This window comes from Mustela erminea, chromosome 16 (assembly GCF_009829155.1).
Source record: "Mustela erminea isolate mMusErm1 chromosome 16, mMusErm1.Pri, whole genome shotgun sequence".
Taxonomy (NCBI): Eukaryota; Metazoa; Chordata; class Mammalia; order Carnivora; family Mustelidae; genus Mustela; species Mustela erminea.
Window position 1 is genome coordinate 47,483,719 of NC_045629.1, and position 20,534 is coordinate 47,504,252.

The following is a 20,534-nucleotide window of genomic DNA, read 5'->3' on the forward strand; positions in this document are numbered from 1 at the left end:
CCTCCACCCCACCCCCTTGCCCAACTGCCCCTTTCCTTAAACTCCTTCCTTAAAGTTCAGCTTAAGGGGCACTCCTCTGCAGAGCTTTTCCTTGATCTTGACTCTGGTGTTTTTCTTAATGTTCCCCTGATACACATGTTTCAGTAGGGTAATAGCGTTTTCACACTACTCATTTCTCTCACTAGCCTGTGAACTGGACCCCAAAGTTTCTTCAACACTCATCCCCAGCACCCAATCCCTAGCACCTAGCTCATAACAGATACAGACTATTTATTAACGAAAGAGTAAATTCATGAAGAGAGTTTTTAACCCTTGGGTATGCTATATGTAGACCTAAAGCCAAAGGCAGAGCTTTGAGTTAAGGTGGCATGTTATTGGAGATGCCTTAAATCACATTTCTCTCTTCTCCACCCAGTCCTTTCTTCTCCCATTTACTTTTGACCAGGTTCTACCACTCACGTTAAGAAGAGTAAGACACAATAGCTTTTAGACACACCTGTTGAAACAAGCAATGAAGATGGAGAGTATCCCATTTAGCAACGTAGGGAGATGAGAGTGTGACTGGGACCTAGGAAGACAATACACACACACTGCCTTCTACAAACTTGAGCTCCAGTGTTCCTTTGTAATCTTGAACCAGAGGCAGAACTCTAAAATCTAATCTGTTTAGTTTTATTTTCACTGGGGGAAACTGGGTACGTTTTTAAAAATTACATTAATTGATCATTTTCTTTCTTTTTCTCCATTTTTTCCCATACTTCTCTGAGTGTGTTCTCCTTTTCAAATTTTGGCTGTTTCCCAGCTTTCCTTCTGTGAAGGTAATAGCGATAAAAAGGGTTAAAAAGAAGAAAAGCAAACCCAACTAACTCAAAAGCTAATCAGATTTTTTTAAAAAGTCTCTTCGTGGGGGAGATTCTCTAGGTTGAAAAAACCCACACCTATCACATAGCTTACTCAACAACTCTATTTAGTAAAGGATGGCATGAAGGGAAAGAGGGAGTTAGTGACTTGCCCAAAGCCGCTTAACCAGTTAGATTGTGTCCCTACGTCTCTCCTGTTCCAGTCTTGGCGATCTCTTCTTCCTGACTCTCTCCCCTTGTGCCCACGGCTAACACATTTCTGTTTAGGCAACATCAGGTAATCGGTAAGAATGAATTTACTATATACAGTGTATGCTATACATAATTTTTAAACAAACAAGGTCAACACACTAACAGAGCCGAAAGAAGCCACGTGGGCGACGCTCAGGGCTCTCTGCAGTTTGCCGCTGGGAGAATAAAAAAGATCGCCGAAGGACTCTAGGCTCTAGGACACCACGAGCCTCGAGAGACACTGTTTCTCCCAGTCTTTCTCCAAATGAGTCGTCGCGTGGAGGGAAACCCTGGACCGCTTCCTCCGGCACGTCAGAACGGTTCGAGTAACCAGGAGGTGTGCCCTGCTCCCTGCCAGGTGCGAGACCACTTCCAGGACCTGGTCAGCCGTAGGAGTCTGCGGGGAGCTAAGCGGGCCTCCCCGACGGGCGTCAGCGCTCAGCTTTGGGGCCACAGCTTCCGGGCTCCGCCGGGCCTCTGGGCGCAGGGGCCCGCCGGCGCGCCGCTGGTGGCTGGGGGCGTTTCACGAGCCCGGATCCCCGCAACCAGGTTCTCCCCGGCCCGCGCTTCACTCACACCTTCGTGGGCGGCTTCCGGCCCAGCCCAGTGGGTCTCTAGAGCCGAGCAGTGCCCTGGCCAGAGATGTAAAAGAACCGGCGGTCTGGCCCTACAACCCGTCTACGTAGAACTCTCCGGTAAAACCCCTGCGTGTGGGGGATCCGTTTCCCTCCATCCTAGGAGTTTGATCTTTATGCAGCGCCCCTTGTATACAGCAACTGTGTTATGTACCGTAGGTTAAAAAAAAAAAAAAAAAGATGGGATTAGTCTCACAACCAGAGACAGTTTATTTTCCATATAAACTAGGAAACAAGTCATGGGGTAGTGAGCAATCCAACAGACCCACGTAGAGAGCGGGGTGGGGAGTGGGGCGGGAGGGGTTGGGAAGGGTAGATCCAGGCTAGACGGGAGAGACTCAGAGCGAGCGGGCGAGGAGTTGAGAGGAGAGGGAAGAGCGTGGGAGAGGAGTCGGTCCGAGAGGGGAGAGTGGGCAGGGGATTAGGTGAGAAGAGGAAGGAGGAAGGAGAGCCTGGAGCGGGGGGACAAGAAGGAAAACTGGGCGGAGTGGGGGGAAGGTGGGCGGGCATAAGAAGGGGAGGGAGAGGCCTAGTTTGGGTCCTACGGGCCTCCGCTCACTGCCCTCTTGCGTGAGAGAAGTCTCACGAGCCCCCGAATACGCCACCGGGCAGCCTCCCAGCCTCTGCGAGCGCCGTCTGGCCGCTCCCCCTCGGCCTCGGAGACCCGCGGCGCGCACACTGTCACGGTGCGGGGCCACGCTGACTCTGGGAGCCAGACGGCCTCGCGCCTAAAGCAAACGGCCCTCCTCGACCGCCTCCCTCCCGACGCGGAGGCCAGAATCCAGGTGGGCTCGACCCGAGCGAGGCCCAGCGCATCCGCCGGAGCACTCAGCCCCGCGCCTCAGGCGCCGCGTGCGGGGGGCCGGGCGGAAGGATTCTCGGCGGCGACTCTGGGGAACTTGGGGAAATGTCCCAACCCTGCGGACAGGCCCGGCGTCGACGGGGCCGGGAGCCGGGGTCTCCTCTGTTAACACTTATTTGAGCTACTTTTGTGTTTACTCGTTGATAAGCGCATTGGGGGATTCAAAAGGGAACGGGACCGGCAGCGCTCCCGAGGAGGTGGCGGGAAAGTAGAGACAAGGCTCCAACGGGACTGTCGACTGCTCGCGACAGCTGGGGCCGGCGCAGCACGCGGAAGCTGGCTGTGGCGCGCGGGAGCTGGGGGCCGGGGCAGCGCCCCTCACTCAGCTCGGGCTTCGCGACCGGCCCGGGAGCCGGGGGTTACAGGAGGAGCGAGGCGCGACGCCTGGCTTGGAGGGGTCGCCGAGCTGGGTGGGAGCGCAGGGCCCACCGCGGACGGCCCGCACGAGCGGATAGACCGCGGAGCGCCCCGGGCGAGGCGTTCGGCGTGGATTGGGTAGGAGCGACGGGCCTGAAGCTGAGGAGCTACGCCGAGGCCGCCACATCCTCGACCCTTGCCCTAGACGGAGCGGAGGCCTCACGGGATAAATGGGGCGCGCACAGGCGTTTAAGGCCCCGGCTCCTTCTCTAGGTAGGAACCGGCCGCGCGTCCCGTCGGCGGGCGCTGGCTCCCAGCACCCGGCGGCCGAGGCCGCTGGCGTTTTCCCGCCTTGCGCGCGCAGCCGGGTGGTGAGCGCTGGGTGCCGCTCGGCTGGAGGAGGGCCGCGAGGAGGCTAGGCTGGTGGCCGAGTCCTGGCGCTGCCCTTCCCGGCCGCCTGCACCCCGCCGGCAAGCCGCGCCCTGGGGCCCGGCAGGAGGCGCTGTGCGGACGAATTGAAACACAATACAAAGGTTTTAGGGATGGCGTTTGCGCTACTAGGACCGGACCCTTTAGTTGAGTGACCCGATTCAGACCTCCTTCTCCACCTCCTCCCTGTCTTTAATATGTGTGTGTGTGTGTGTGTGTGTGTTGGGTTAGTCAGAAGGATAAGACGTCAGCGAAGGAGACTGAAAAGTATAAATTCTTAAAATTCAGGTTCGCTGTTTTAAAAGGAAGATGTAAGGCAGATATTCTAATTCTTGACTATAAAGGGCTCGCTTAATACTGCTGTTAAAGATCCTACTCCATTTGAAGGGCTGGGTTTAAATTCTTTTACTGAAATAAAGGTTCATACAGACTTTCTGCTTATTGCTATCTGAAAGATGTCATCAGTAACAGGAGCAAGAGGTAATTTCAATATTGAAATTACCATATAACAATATTGTTTGTGGTGCTTTATCAAACTATATCAATGCTATTTGTGAATATTTAGTGGTCTGTGAATCATTAGTCCACAGGAACTGGGGCAGATATGCAAAAATTAAATGTATTATTTCACTTATTGTCCTCTTAAATGTAGGACTAAATTCATACCAGGGAGTAATCTTATGAAAACTCTGATCAGAAATAAAGGGGAGGGGAAGGAAAAGGAAATCTCTGAACCCATTGTATATATGGCCAATGTAGACACTCGAGCCTTGTATAAGTAAGTGGTGGAGCTCTGAAGAGATTAAATGGCGCTGCCTCCATTTTATATGTGTTCTCAGCCTCAGAGGGATCTGCCTTAGAGAGACTGGCCTCCTAGTAGAAGCTGGCGTTCTTGGACTTTGTTTTTGCAAATTGATTTGTGTCATTTTGGAAATTATTCAGAGTGATTATAAATGCAAATTACTAAATGCATGGCATATAAAGAGACATTTTATTCTGCTAATAATTAGTCTAATATATGGAAGAATTAATTTCCAAACAATACTTCCACTGGAAAAAAACCCTATGATTTTATGATAGTGTGATTTGGAAGTGACGCTGTTCTATCTAACAAGTAACTATTTCAGGACTTCAGGATATTAAAGTTAAAATCGGTATGAAATTTTGGTAAAAGGAAGAGTTTATGGTGTAAACAGGTGCTTATTGTGCCTGGATAGATATCTACAGTGTTGTTCAAATACAGTGCTTCAGTCTGAGGTGCAAGTTTATGATAGGGTGCTTCTACCTCTTCTTTGAACAGGTTAACCCCAAAATAAGTATAAGGTAAACCCTGGTTAAATAAAATAGTTCTTTTTTATTGGTAAAGATTAGGTTAGGTAGTAAAATTATATAGGAAGTTAGATATGTAATAATCACATTAGCTTACCTTTATATAGGATTTTGTAACTCATTAAGTGCTTTAAGGTCTATTTATCTCACTTAATTCCCACAATAAATTTTTAAAATTTAAATTCAGTTAGCCAACATATAGTACATCATTAGTTTTTGATATGGGTTCAGTGATTCATTAGTTGCATATAACACCTAGTGCTCATCACTCTCACAGTAAACTTTTTGACATAGATACCATTTTGTTGGTTTTATAATTGGGGAAACAAGCTCACAGTGGTGGCCTCTTGAATTTAATTCAATTAACTCTGCTATGCAGCTGGAGTAACCAGCAACCACTAATACCTTGACTTTCAAATTGCATGGAAAATTTGGTGTTCCTGAACCAAATGAATGGATTTTTGAGCTAGATAATGCAGAACTGAGGTCGTGATACAGTTTTGAAATGAGTGCGTGTGGTGGTGGGGTAGATGGTGTTTGTAGTATAAGATTTAATATATAAAAATACAAATTATGAGTCCTTAAAAAGCGGTAGTTTGATAGATTTACAGTTAAAATGATACTTCTTTCTTAGAAAAGAAACTGTGAAGCTCAAAATTTCAAGTCACAATCCTGAAATGTCTTTTTCGGTTAACTTAACTAAAGAAAGCAACTTCTAACAGTTATTTCCTTAAACCTTGAGATGTAATATATTTCAGCCAGGTGACTTGAAATAGAAAACAGATAAAGATGACTTACTGGTTAGTGAAATACCAGTCTGAAACAGACAGCTTACTTTTTTTCCCCCTCTTCATTTCCCCTGGACCAGCTGTTAATGTTTAACCTTCATTTACTACTTCAAGAGTCATATTTACACTTCTCCAGCAACACTTTATCCATATGTTCCTTGGCCTTATACATTATATAAGGCTCTTTTAGGGCAACTTCCTAATCTTCTCATTAAGAAAATGTCACACTCACCCAAATAACCCTATAGAAGACGTCAGATGATATCACCACTAAAATAACTCCATAGAAGATGTCATCTGATATCACTTATAGGCTTCATTTTTGTCTGTAATGGTCTTTGTCAGGTTGTTCTTCCCATTTAGACAACTGGGATGTTTCCTTTCCTTTATTCAGTTGATGGGAGGAAATCTAAAAACACTTCACAATTCACTTGATATCAGGTAATGAATTCAGCTTTCTTGAGAGGAGCATGCTGCAAAGTTATTTTTTCTTTGTTAATAATCAGTTGTCTTACCTAAAACAAGTGATCATCATTTGGATCATAAGTTTCATACTGGAATGTTACTGCTTTACTATGTAAGGGATATGACAAAAAAGGACAGCATGGACTTTACCTCTTGTCTGATAACTTGCTTTTTCTTACTTTTATAGGTTCCAGAATGAATTGACAAATAAGGCTTAGGTAGTGTTTTTATGAGCAAATCAATCTCATTATTTTTACTTTGGTAACTCCTATCAGGTGATTTTATATATAGGGGAAAAGGTCAATGAATTTTCAAACTAATTTGTCTAGGTTTTGTTATTGTTAGTGGTTAATTCAGTGAAGTTGGAGTTAAGTTTTTTGTATTTAAAACTTATTATAATGTACTGATTATGTAATTGACCTTTAGCCATGGAATATCACCAAGTTCAAGGTTTTTATCTGTAGAGTAGATATACTCCTGTTTATCACCTTTGAGGAATATTTCTGGTTTAAGAGAGGCCAGATAAGTTCTATCATAATAATACATTTAATATATTACAACCAATTGCTAGATCTCTTGTACCTTTAAAAATTTTTAGTGATTACAAATAATGCGTGATCTGAGTAAATGTGTCTTCTTCTTTTTTTTTTTAATTTTAGGATTTTATTTATTTATTTGACAGACAGAGATCACAAGTAGGCAGAGAGGCAGGCAGAGAGAGACGGGGAAGCAGGCTCCCTGATGAGCAGAGAGCCTGATGTGGGGCACGATCCCAGGACCCTGGGATCATGACCTGAGCTGAAGGCAGAGGCTTTAACCCACTGAGTCACCCAGGTGACCCTAAATGTGTCTTATTCTTATCTGATTTTTCTTGGCTCAAGAAGAGACTTTTAGCCAGAATCTACCACTCCTTTCAAAATAGGCCCAACTGAAAAAAAATGGAATTGAAACTTAATTGTGTCAAAAATAATTTCCTTTTTGCACAGAATTTGTTTGTCTCATCTAGGGCACTTCTGTGTAGTACTACGGTGCTGATTCTCCATGGTCTTACACTCTTTCATTTTTAAGTCTGTGAGGTCATCCCTATGAGTGTTCATTTCTGGAATCAGGGTGATTGAAACTCTGCTTCAAAATCTAAAAGTCTAAAGTCTAAAGCAAAAGCTATAGTGATTTTCTGTATAACCTTTTGTGACTAATAGAATTATCTTACCAAATTATACAGGACTTCCTCTCCAGATTATAAATCATTATGCCAACTTTGACTGTTGCAAGATATTGACAGCTCTTGTTAAACTGGATTACGATTTTCACATGTGAACTTGCTACTCCCATATCTGACATCCTTCTTGTCTGAATCAGTACTTTTGGCACTTAGTCACAGATTTATATTTTAACATTTGTTTAAGGCTTTGTTCCTTTGAGACTATAATGCCCTTGAGGGCAGGTTCTATGTGTTAGACTTTTTTTTTTTTAAAGATTTTATTTATTTATTTGACAGAGAGAAATCACAAGCAGACGGAAAGGCAGGCAGAGAGAGAGGAAGGGAAGCAGGCTCCCTGCCGAGCAGAGAGCCCGACGCGGGACTCGATCCCATGACCCTGAGATCATGACCCGAGCTGAAGACAGCGGCTTAACCCACTGAGCCACCCAGGTGCCCCTATGTGTTAGATTTTTTAATGCCTCACAACTCCTGAGTAAAAGTTTTGGCGTATGGTATGTACTCAGTGAAGAATTATTCAAATAAACATGAACTGTTTTTTTTTTTTTAAGATTTTATTTATTTATTTGACAGACAGAGATCACAAGTAGGCAGAGAGGCAGGCAGAGAGAGAGAGGGGGAAGCAGGCAGAGAGAGAGAGGGGGAAGCAGGCTCCCTGATGAGCAGAGAGCCCGATGCGGGGCTCGATCCCAGGACCCTGGGATCATGACCTGAACCGAAGGCAGAGGCTTTAACCCACTGAGCCACCCAGGTACCCCTAAACATGAACTGTTTTTATTGAGTGTTGTGAAGAGCATTTTTTTAGAAATATGAAGAATTAAAATACATGGTCTCTGTCCTTGTGGTACATGTAGTCCATCTGGGTTCCACATAATTTATTAGATTCATAATCCTTTATGTATAATAATGAAGTCCAAAAATCCCAGAAAACTTACAGTGTTATGTTTTTGGTAATATTTTGTAGTAAAATCTAACCCAAGAGTAAGTCATTTGGCATAAAAATATGACTTGAACTAATGTGAAGCTATTTATAGTATTCATTTATTCTACTTAAAAAGAATATTCAAATGTTTTACCTCAGAAATAATTGATCCTTTAATTATGATGTTGTTATATTACCACCATGGTATATATATTATATTACCTTTTGAAATCTGAAAAATTCTGACTTCTGAAATACATCCAACCTCAAGAGTTACAGAGACTGTGGATCTCTATGGATACAAATACAAATACAACTTATACAAAAAGTTAAATGATAATTAGTCAAATAACTAATATAATAATGGTAGAAATATCCAAAACCTGTCTTAGTAAGCTGCTTAAACAGTCATGGTGTATCTGCTGGGTGTTCCTGCAACTGGGCATGCACTCAGTCTTGGATCCCAGGGACCAGAGGCAGATGACGTGGGAGTTTCTTCCTGACATGTCCAGGCATATGAAGAGCCAGAGGATCTGTACAATCTAAGTCCTTTAGAGAGCACAGAGGATCAAAACCAGGGAAACTAAGTTCAGTCATCCAGGAGTAAGAGATGACCTGAAAAATGACCCAGAGAGACACTGGAATGGGAGGAGGGATTAAGGGTAAGGTGAGAGTCCTGGGCAGTTGCCATAGCCATGGATGATAGAGCTGCAACCCTATGCTGAATAAGTGGTTGACTTTGGTGTAAAGGGTAGATTTGGAACGGGCTGGTACAAATATTGTTGCATGGATCTGAAAGGGACCCTTTATATAATAATTTATGGCTGTGTCCTCTCACTATTTAAAAATGAGTGATCTGAAGTTCAATAATTATTTTTCAAACATCTAGTTAGTGGTTGAGCCACAGCACAAATCCAGGTTTTATGCTGCCTATCTAGTGCTTTTTCTAATACCATAGGGAAATAGTATTTCAATCTGGAGTAGTCATGAATGACTTTTCAGAAGTTTGAATTGAATTATAGTAGTTTGCCAAAACTTGAATTGAATTATTTGAACTGAATTATTATCACAGTTCCACAAAACTTAGATCTCCATAAATCTCTGGCTATACTTTTATATATATTTTTTGCATTTTTAAGTACCTTGGTGTCAAGGATTGTCTTAACTTTTTAAATCCCCACAGTACTAAAGAAGTGTTTTGCACGTAGTATAGAATGAGGAAAAAAAAGGTTGAAATGGGAGCAGACCAAAAAATAAGTGTGTCTTATAGTAGAAAGAATACCACTGGGAATTATAAAACCCAAGTTCTTTTCTAATCTGGCACAGATTAACTGGATAACCTTGTGCAAATCACTGAACTTCTCTGAGATTCAGTTTCCATTCCCACCCCTACCAAAAAGGTCAAGTGACCTTTAAACTCTTTTACTCTGTATTTTAGTTTTATGTCTATATTTGGTTGAACAATATAATTACCATTAACACCTACTGGATTTAATTGTCTAGTTTTTATAAAAAGATAGGTGATATGGGCTCAGGTTTTGCAGGGAGCCTCTCCATAGAGATCTCTGAATATATCTGGGATATTGATTAAACTATTTTGGTAAAATTGTAAAAATACAAAAAATATCAACAATACATTCAACAATAATCATTTCACATTCAAGGCATTGAATAAGATGTGTTCTCTGACCTAGGATTTAGGAACAATGTACTTTAAATAGTTAAAAATGTAAGTAAGTAAACAAAACAAGCTCTGTGGAACTTTGATATGTTTAGCTGTAATGAATCAGCCTCTGAAACTGTGGTATGACTGGCTATTCAGCCTTTCATTGGAACTGTTTAAATTATTTAGCATTTCATAATATAAATATTTTGATACTGTGCACTCCTTGATTAACATGAAAGTGGTTTATCATCTTTGAAGAAAATTGTAACCCTTACAAATCAACTCAGAGTATAATGTTTCTAATTGATTATCATCTGGGATAATATAACTATATTCCCAAAGCCCCTTTTCTGAGTCCCAAACATGTTAGAGAAGCTATCACATTCATTTCACTTTATGTTGTATTAACTAATGGCAAAAATATTTGGTTGGAACTACATAGCATTGTGATTGACTGGTGAACATTTTAATAGAGGAGATCTAAATAAAGATAACATTTTTCAAAAGAAGGACATTGCTGGTGCTTGACTACCTGTTCTGTAACACATTTATTCAGTCTTGGCAGTTAATTTAGATTAGAACATTTAAAGTTTCCAGCCGGTGGCCATCTTTACAGAATAAACCATTTCATGAAAATTTCTTATAGGTTATTTTCCTAAACAAGGTTTTTAAAAATTTTATACTGTTATCCACAGTATAAAATAAATGTACATTGTGACCTGGTACCCACATACATATACACATACATAACTGAAATAAACTTTCATGAAATAATACTTGGCTTACTATGTGTGATGCACAGTGAGTTTTTTTTAATTATGTTCTAATTTATTTTATTCTTTTGAAATAGTTTGTCAGAAACCCACTAAATTGATTCCTAACTCTCTGAAATGTCATGACCTATCATTTGAAAAGCTTCAACTTAATCCTTTTTTGAGGGCAGTTAATATTTTCTATTTAATTTTTATTCCACAGAGCCGAGATCTGAGCTCAGCACATAGATGCTACTCAGGTAATGTTTCTTGAGTGATTTGTTCTTGATCTAGTTTCAGAAATATTAAAGTATCAGTGACACTTCTCTATACCAATTGCATGAAGCTGTTGAAAGAAATTAGGAGAAAATTATTAGTAATTAGAAGATGAAGGTGAAACATATATGAGAAGAAGCAAAAGTCACCACACATTTAAAAAAAATAATAACAATGTGTTGTTTCTCTAAGAAGTTGTAGAATCAAGTGCTGACTTGTATTTTTTTTTCAAACGCCACTATTTTAAACTCGGTATTCATTTTTCTAATAATTTAATCTTAAAACTATCACCTCATGACTAGAGAGTGACTTTCTCCTAACTGCTGCTTGTGTGTGTGTGTGTGTGTGTGTATGAAACTTAACTTTGATTAGGTGTTATTTTTCTAAGAAAGTAAGATTTACATCTTGTAAACTAACTTTATTACTATTCTTTGAACAATATTCTGAGCCAAATACTATTTGTGAATAAATCACTTATTTTTGCCTTTTTTGCCTCCTAATCATGCAAAGTTTTTCCCCCTATAGTAATGTCTGCTTAATTTTCAAGTATGGTCATTAGTAACTTAAGCTTTTCCATTTATACCCATTAATAATTTTGGGGGGGGGGTTTTGACAAATATTTTGGTTCCTTATAGGTTCAACTCAAATAAAATTCTGTTATAACAAATATATTAGAACAGAAGTTTCTAAAAGATTGCTTGGTATTTTCTAGCTGATGACCTTTTCCTTTGTAACAATAATTTGTATACTAGAGTTTCTGCTTAGCAAAGAATTAGGCTACTTCAGTGAAATTTTCTGGGATATGATTAACCCAAATAAATAGAATATACATATCTTTTTACCATATGATTTGAGCAGGGTAACATCAATATATCAGGAAGTTTTCACTACTGCTATTTTACATTTAGTAGTATTTTATAATTATTCTAAAAATTAATGTTTTCTTCTCATGCTAAATTCTTTAATGGAATTTTACCTTCTTTCCTTTCTTTTGTTTTTCCAATTTTCCTTTTTTTCCCCTCCTTCTTTTTGTATCACACAAATACTTCTGTGCTTTATACAATACTGAAACTCATTGAATGCTTGCTGATTAACTTTAAGCTAAGTTATTCCCTAAAACATTTAAGATCACTAGGGCTCTCTAATATTAATGTTATCTAGTGGATAGCAAATTGGGCTTAGAAGTTAGAGAACTAAGTACATAATTGTGTTTTTTTAAATTAACTCAATGATTTAATCTCTGTCCTTTTATTTTTTTAATCTATAATTTATATAGGGCTAATAATTGCTTTTCCCTTTTGTCTATTTCACAGCAAAATGTAAGATCATGAGATAGTTATAAGGATTTTTTTTTTGAAAATTTAAAAGTATTCTACATGTATAATGTTTAGTGAGGCCCCTGATCATGGTTGTGATTAAATGAAAAAAATGTACATAAAATAACAAGCACAGTGCTTAACACAGAGTAAGTACTTAATAATTGTGCCTGTTCTGAATATTATTTAACTTGTATATGTGCTTATAAATTTCAGTTACTTTATATTTCACATTTTAAAATAGAATAGAGTCTAAGAATACTAAACTTGTCAATTTGTTTTTCATGCTTCTCATTTTATGTGGCTTTCTTCATTGGAATTCTCTCCCTTCCCCAAAATCTGGTCTTTTTAAAAATATGTATTTATCACTTTATAAGTTTTTACATATAAATAGTTAAAATTTATAATTGGGTAGTTGAAAATGAAAATTATAATTAGTTCTATGCGATTATTTTGAATTATAACAATTTGAATTATTCCATATATAACCATGTAATAAGACATTTGTTTACTTGAGTAATAGCAGTTGCTTTGAGTTATATAATTTCAATTAATTACATTTTGTCCTGTAGCAGATAAGTAAAATTTATATTGCATTATTTTTTATATATAACAGGTATTTTGTCCACATAGAGCAGTTTTAGCCAGTTGAAGATAAAAACGTTCAAAAGCAATTTAAACTTAACAATTTAGATCTCATATAGTTAGTTATTTCTTACCTATTTATAACTTACTATAGCTCTCTTCATATTTTTTTTTCAAATTATGTTTTACTGTTTTTCTTACCAAAAAAAGTGATCCCATTATAGTGATTGGAGCCTTCCTTTTCTAAACATTAAAGATACGTCATGCTTTTGCAATTTAAAATTGTTTAAATGGAAGTTATTCAAGCGGTTTATTACCTCTTTCTAAAGAGAAAAAAAAAGGTGTCCCTCCGTGTGTGTGCGCGCGTATGTGTGTATGTGTGTGCGCACACATGTCTGCATGTGTGTGTGACTTAATTAAATTATTTCTCTTTTTCCGTTCAGGAACCTTTCCCAAAATGTTAGAAGAGGGATAGAAAAACATTTGCAACTTTTGTTTCACTTGGTGAACGAGTCAGGAACTGTTTGTGCACAATAATCCAACATCAGTTTAAGATTTTTGGCTGTGTTTTCTCAAGAGCAAGAAAAGATTTTGCTTCCAATTCCTGCACATTATTTTTTTATTGGTTGGATTTCCTATTCAGCACCACTTTACTTTCATTATTTTGGTTATTAATCTGTTCATTTTGGAAGAGTAAGTAATTAAAACAGTTTTGAAAAGTTGTGTGTGTATGTGATATTTTGTTGGAGCATCTACAAAAGCAATAAAAATCCTTGTCCAAATCCTCAAGATGCAGATGGTGTCATGAATGTTTTGAAGGCAGGAAACCATACAGTCCTATTTTAAGAAATTCTATTTATTTTTAAATCAAATAAAAATTTTTCCTGCTCTTTAAAGTACCTGACTGGCAAGAGAACATTTATGGCATCCATTTACAGAAAAAGGAAAAAAAAAAAAAAAGAACACACAATTCTTTTAGTAGGTTGAGGTTTGAATACCACAGCTCTTGGAGACATAGAGATCTAGAGCTTATTTGGAGATAATTTACATTTTTACCTACTTACTTGCTGTCTTCTTAAAGATGTTAATTTTTCATTCTGTTTTTCTTTTTTCTTTTTCAGTATAATTGCATCATTTCCATAACCAGGAGAATTGCTGTCTGCTCCTCAGCTCTATCATTAATGAAGATCTTTGTCTGTTGGGTTTCCTTAGTACAGGTTAGTACTTGACTTTTAGTTTGCTGAGACTCATTATCAGGATTTTTCTGACTGTACTATCAGTGCTTTCTTTCTATATGGTTCATGTGATGATTTCTTTCCTAAAACTTTAGTATTGTACTTTCCCATCTCTGTTCCCTACTTTATCTTTCATAGAGGTTCTAATAAAAACCAAGCAACCAATCAAGCAAAACAAATGAAAAGCCCCAGCAGCTTCCTGAAAATCTTGACTCTCTCCATATCTATTTACCCTTTTATTTCATTCCTTAATTATTACTACTTTTTTAAAAAAGATTTTATTTATTTGACATAGAGAGACACAGAGAAAGAGGGAACACAAGCAGGAAGAGTGAGAGAGGGAGAAGCAGGCTTCCAGCAGAGCCGGGGGCTCTCGATGCAGCGCTCAATGTGGGGCTTGATGCGGGGCTCGATCCCAGGACAATGGGATCATGCCCTGAGCTGCTGAAGGCAGACGCTTAATGACTGAGTCACCCGGCTCCCCTTAATTATTACTACTTTCGAAAACTACTTGGCATCTCCTTTAATCTCACTGCATCATACTGTCTTCCTAACACTTCTCAAACCTGCCGCTTCTATATCGGTGTTGTTATACAAAGTGGTCTGTCTAAAACACACATGTGAACAGATCACTCATCCTAAGAAACCACTTAATAACTCTCCAACACCTACAAAAGAAAATGAATCTTAGCATGGAATACAATGATCTAGCCCCCGCCTACCTTCCTGACCCTTATTTTGGCATTATGAGATTTCATGTAATCCCCAGAATGTACTATGCTGTTTCTCACCTCTGTACCTTGACTCATGTTTTTCCTTGCCTAAAACTTTTACTTACCCTGTCTTTCCCTAGCTAGGAAGAAGGCTTTTATCTTTCGAGACTCTGCTTAAAGATCATGACTTCCAGCAGATCTTACTGGCTGGTCACATGACCCTCTGTCCTCACTGTCGTTCCTTGATTCTCCTAGCTCTCATTTATCTATTGCTATCATTCACTAGAAAATGAGCTCCTTGAGGGCAGGGGCCAAATTGTAGTTGGTTTTGTTACTGAAAGGATTGTAAAAAAATCTTTTTTTTTTTTTTTAGATATTTTGAGATTTTTAAAGATTTTTTAGATATTCTGAGAATTGAGAAAAGTTTTCTCAATTCTGTGTAAAAAAGTGCTAATTCTGTGAAAAGAAAAACACATTGCAGGTTTCTGATAACTTTATTGATAGAAAGCAACTGATCCAATAGCCTAAATTTCTAACTTTTTCCTATTCTGAATCCATTCATAATGAGGGAATGAGCCACAGCATTACACCTGAAAATTCTGGATCAAGACAGTTTTTTTTCTGTTTGCTTTGTGGAACTGTCTGACTTGGACAGCTTTTGGCATAAGTAATAAACTCTCAGATTATTTTAGAAATGATGAACTCTGTGTAGCAGGTGTATTTCTCAGTGTATGCTGACAACAGAAAGAAAAATATAGCTACCTGATTCCAGCTCCAGAACAACCTCAGTCTGTAGTTATTCTCCAAGAACCTTTGGCAGGAGATATACTGGAATGCTCTGACTGTCCACGTTCTTGGAAAGATGGCAATAGAAAGAAGTTGCTTTCATCAGGCCAATTTTCTTCATTTCTACAGTTCAAGAAGTTTAAGCTCTCAAAGAATGTTTAGAAGACAATGGAACTTTAAACATATCCAAGAAAGTACATTAACGTTAGTCTCTGCTTCCACCGGTTCTCATAGAACTTAACTTATTCCCCAGATATTTTGGGGATGATGTAAATGTTCTGTGTTGTCCAGTAGAATAGCTAATAACTACCTGTAGTTCTCAAGCATTTGAAATATGGCTGGTGTGACTGAGAAACTGAATTTATAATTTCATTTAATTTTAATTAAAATTTAAATTTAAGGGGTGCCTATGTGGGTCAGTGGGTTAAAGCCTCTGCCTTTGGCTCAGGTCATGATCCCAGGGTCCAGGGATCAAGCCCCACATCGGACTCTTTGCTCAGCAGGAAGCCTGCTTCCCCTCCTCTCTCTCTGCCTGCCTCTTTGCCTACTTGTGATCTCTGTCAATTAAATAAATAAAATATTTTTTAAAAATTTAAATATCCATGTAGAGCTACTAGCTACCATATTGGCTATACAATGCCAGCAGTAAAGCTTTTTTTTTTAAATAAAACACTTGGGTGTCAGAAAAGTATCATCCCTAATCAGATGATCCATTCTTTCCAATGCTGATTATGTGTCTTCCTCTTAGTTCCCTAATGCAAATTTTTGTGTACCTTCATGGCCTGAAAAACTCTTTTTAAAAGTTTTTATTTAAAATCCAGTTAGTTAACATACAGTTTATGTTTCAGGCATACAATATAGTGATTCAACACTTCCGTACATCACCTGGTGCTCATCACAACAAGAGTACTTCTTAATCCCCATCACCTATTTAACCCACCCCCCCTTCCATCCCCTCTGATAACCATCAGTTTGTTCTCTGTAGTTAAGATTCCATTTCTTGGTTAGCCTCTCTCTTTCTCTTTTTTTTTTTTCCCCATTGCTCATTTGCTTTGTTTCTTAAATTCCACATATGAATTAAATTATATGGCATTTGTCTTGCTTTGACTTATTTTACTTAGTGTAACACTCTCTAGCTCCATCCATGTAATTGCAAATGGCAAGATTTCAGTCTTTTTTATGGCTAAGTAATATTCCATTGTGTATATATGTACCACATCTTTTTTATCTATTTATCAGTCCTTGGACACTTGGAATCTTCCCATAATTTGGCTATGCTGCTAGAAACATCAGGGTGGATGTATCCCTTTAAATTAGTATTTTTGTATTCTCTGGGTAAATACTTAGTAGTGCCATTGCTGTATGTATTTGATATATTTAAGACAACTGGACATTTTAAAACGATACTGACATTGTTCTCAATGGATCTATAACTTAGGTATGAAAAAAACCATGAATGGTGCTACTTCTGAATTAAGAATTTTATAGACTAAGTGGCATCTTTTATAAGGTTCTTTCATTATATTTGCAAAGAATCTCTAAGACCTGGTTGACGTTTTTGGAAAACGGAGAGCCAGAAACTTTATATGCTAATCACCATCTAAGAATTTCACCATCGTGATGATGTAGTCAAACAATGTTGTTAAACTGAAGTCTGCACATTGGACTTAAAAGGTAGAGGGAATTCCCAAAGGAAGAAAGTTAAAGGGCAAGGGCAAAGGAAGGAATGAGGTAAATAAACTGGTTTGACTTGGGAACTGTGACATGATCTAGAATATGTGTGCAGATTTTTAACTAGTCTCCGTTGTGATCCCCAACTGCTTCAGAGTTCTGGAAAGATGGATATTAGAAAAGTGAGAAGACAAAGAAAAATTGCGTGGAAGATACTGTTGCTGAGTGGGAAGAATGAGATTGGTGGATAGCTAGAGCAGTCCATCGCTGTCATCATTACCATCATCATCATCATCAGAAGCATGGTCTAACCACACCTAGAGCTTCTGTTGAACTGGAATTAAAATCACTTGAATTGCTACCCATTCTTTATCTCAACTGGTTCTTCATTATCTCATTTTGTCGAAGATTGCTGTCTTCAATGAAAGTATATGATACATTTGCTATATAACATTTTAATGTTTCTTGTTTGGTGCCTGAAGAAATTTTGCTATGTGAAAAGCCACTATCACCCTTCTCCGTAGCATTCTCCTCCAAGAGCCATCAAATAAGAAAACCAATTACAGTAATTTTCTACCACACATAGAGGTGAGAGTTCCACCAATCTGAAACTAAGTTAGCTATTCCAAACAACAGGATGCATTATTGTAGAGTAAATAAAAAGTGATTGAAGTCTTTACCCTTAATTAGAATAAAACTCATTTAAAAGACAAAATGCTTAGGGAATATAGTCAATAATATTTTAGTAACTTTGTATGGTGACAGATGGTAACTAGGCTTATTATAGGGATCATTTCATGATGTATAAAAATATCCAATCACTATGACGTACACTTGAAACTTATAAGATATTGTGTGCCAATCATATTTCCATTGGGGAAAAAAAAGGATTTGATTCATTTTCTCTCTGAGTCACATTAAATTTTTAGTGATGTGCATGTACCTCTGGGCAGACAGGTTCTGTTTCGATTCTCAAGTAAAAAAGCCAAATAAAATGTCTTAAGACGTTCTTGGAACAGTTAGAAGCATGAAGTGCCAAAATATTTCATGAGAAATAGACAACCTGTTTTCTCAAGATTTCTAGTCCAACTAAAGAAATTCAAGAAAGAGGAGATTCTTAACTCCTAACATTATCTTTAAAGAGTTTGTGAAAGAGAAAATAAAGACCAGAAGTTAAGTAACAGAGAGCAGAGTGGTAAAATGTTGCCACCTGCTTCTTTGCTTGAGAGAAGAGAAAGATGAAGTGTGTACATGTGGGCATGCGTGCTGGAGCACAGATAGAAAGTACAAGACTTCAAGGGCTCAGGGTCAAAATAATGAGTGTACAAGCTGGTTTGCTTTCAATTTTTAATTTGTTTCCACTTCTTAAAATGGCATAATGGGGGGGGGGGCGCGGTGCCTGGGCAGCTCACTTGTTAAATATCTGTCTTTGGCTCAGATCATGATACCAGGGTCTGCTTCTCCCTCTCCCACTCCCCCTACTTGTGTTCCCTCTCTTGCTGTATCCCTTTCTCTGGCAAATAAGTAAATAAAATCTTTTTAAAAATGGCTTAATGAATATAAACTATTCCAAATCATAATCTTTTTATTCATCAACATCTTTCTTATATCTTTTCTTCAAACCATAACAAGGACTTTATTAAGCAGCAATACAAAGACAAAAAAATCCTCTGCAAATATTGAGTCAACATTTGATTTTTTAAGGTCTGTCATTCTTATTTTTTTAATCACATATTAATTCACTTCTCTCATCAGCAAATTTTCATTCCTCTCAAGCCACACACTTATCTGTGTTTTCTTTCTCTTCTTTATTTTATAATGTGACATCAGAATTTTATACAAAAGTAACAATTTGTGAAATAGAATTTGATTTTCTTTAGGTTGTGTTTTTCCAATATATTCAATTATTTATTTATTAATTATTATTATTATTACTATTTTTAAAGATTTTATTTATTTGACAGATCACAAGTAGGCAAAGAGGCAGGCAGAGAGAGGAAGGGAAACAGGCTCCCTGCTGAGCAGACAGCCCCATGCAGGGCTAAATCCCAGGACCCTGGCATCATGACCTGAGCCAAAGGCAAAGGCTTTAACCCACTGAGCCACCCAGGCGACCCAAGTCACATAAAAGAAAACTAAGCTACATATTTAATTTAAAGAAAATGAATACCTCTGTATCTACCCCCAACTTATTAAAATGAACATTACCCCCCAAAATGAACATTATCAGTTTTTTAAAAATCTCCTTATATGACACTATCTGATGATAAGTGCAAAAAAGCATCTTAGAATATTGTAGAAATGATGGTGGTTTTCTTTCTTTTTTTTTTTTTAAGGGTTTTATTTATTTATTTGACAGAGCGAGATCACAAGTAGACAGAGAGGCAGGCAGAGAGAGAGAGAGAGAGAGAAGCAGGCTCCCTGCTGAGCCGAGAGCCCGATGTGGGACTCCATCCCAGGACCCTGAGATCATGACCTGAGCCAAAGGCAGTGGCTTAACCCACTGAGCCACCCAGGTGCCCTGATAGTGGTTTTTCAGTGTAACTTAATTCAGTGAAAAAACAACTGTAGAGTAGAAAACTGGAGATTTATATACTAAAATGTACTAAAATGTGAGTAGTTGTTACCTCAGGTTGATGGCTTTGAGGGTGAATTTAATTTTTAATTTATAATTTATGTTTCATTCTTTTTCAGTTAATATGTATTAGGTTTGTAGTAAAAGTACATAAATGTTTTATATATACGTTTAAGTATATTATTATCTTCAGTGAAAAGCGTAGATTGAAAAGTCAAAAAAATCCTTTTTTTTCCTTTGAGGCTGGGAAGACTATCTACAGAGACTGGAGAAGGGTTGTTTATGATTCACCATCAAACACAAAGGTCTTTAATTATTATTCTTAATCAGTATAACAATATTTTCCTTTTTGGCACAAGCTCTGTACTAGGTGAATGGTGCAAAAGAACTCTTAAGTGTGTACGTGTCCTGGGTATTCAGATTAGACAGAAGAGATTCTCTGTAGTTGCAGTGGTCAAATAGCTTATCAAGGAGGAAGGCTTTGATTTGGACTTTAAAAGATATAGAAGATTTAGATCAGCATTGTCAAACTTTTTGGCCTTAGGACTCTTTTCAAATACCCTTGAAAATTATTGAGGACCCCAAAGAGTTTTTGTCTATGTGAGTTATATCTCTTTGTATTTATCATATTAAGTTAAAGTCAAGAAAATCAATAAATATCTATTAATTTATTTTAAAATAAATTACATGTTAACAGGACGCCTGGGTGGCTCAGTGGGTTAAGCCTCTGCCTTCGGCTCAGGTCATGATCTCAGGGTCCTGGGATCGAGGCCCGCATCGGGCTCTCTGCTCAGCGGGGAGCCTGCTTCCCCCTTCTCTCTCTCTGCCTGCCTCTCTGCCTAGTTGTGATCTCTCTCTTCAA

The 20,534-nt window shown here is 38.4% G+C and overlaps 1 long non-coding RNA gene across 7 annotated transcripts; it reads left to right on the forward strand.

Annotated features, from left to right (window-relative positions):
- Window positions 1-1,561: 1,561 nt before the first annotated feature.
- LOC116575435 lies at window positions 1,562-18,493 on the forward strand. 7 transcript variants are annotated; one of them, XR_004279770.1, is made up of 5 exons: window positions 1,562-1,786; window positions 10,739-10,775; window positions 13,136-13,385; window positions 13,814-13,909; window positions 17,253-18,493. It is a non-coding gene; the product is annotated as an uncharacterized LOC116575435 (long non-coding RNA). The 7 variants fall into 7 exon arrangements; XR_004279769.1 differs by lacking the exon at window positions 1,562-1,786 and adding an exon at window positions 2,961-3,218; XR_004279773.1 differs by lacking the exon at window positions 13,136-13,385 and having other exon boundaries at window positions 1,567-1,786.
- The last annotated feature ends 2,041 nt before the right edge of the window (window positions 18,494-20,534 follow it).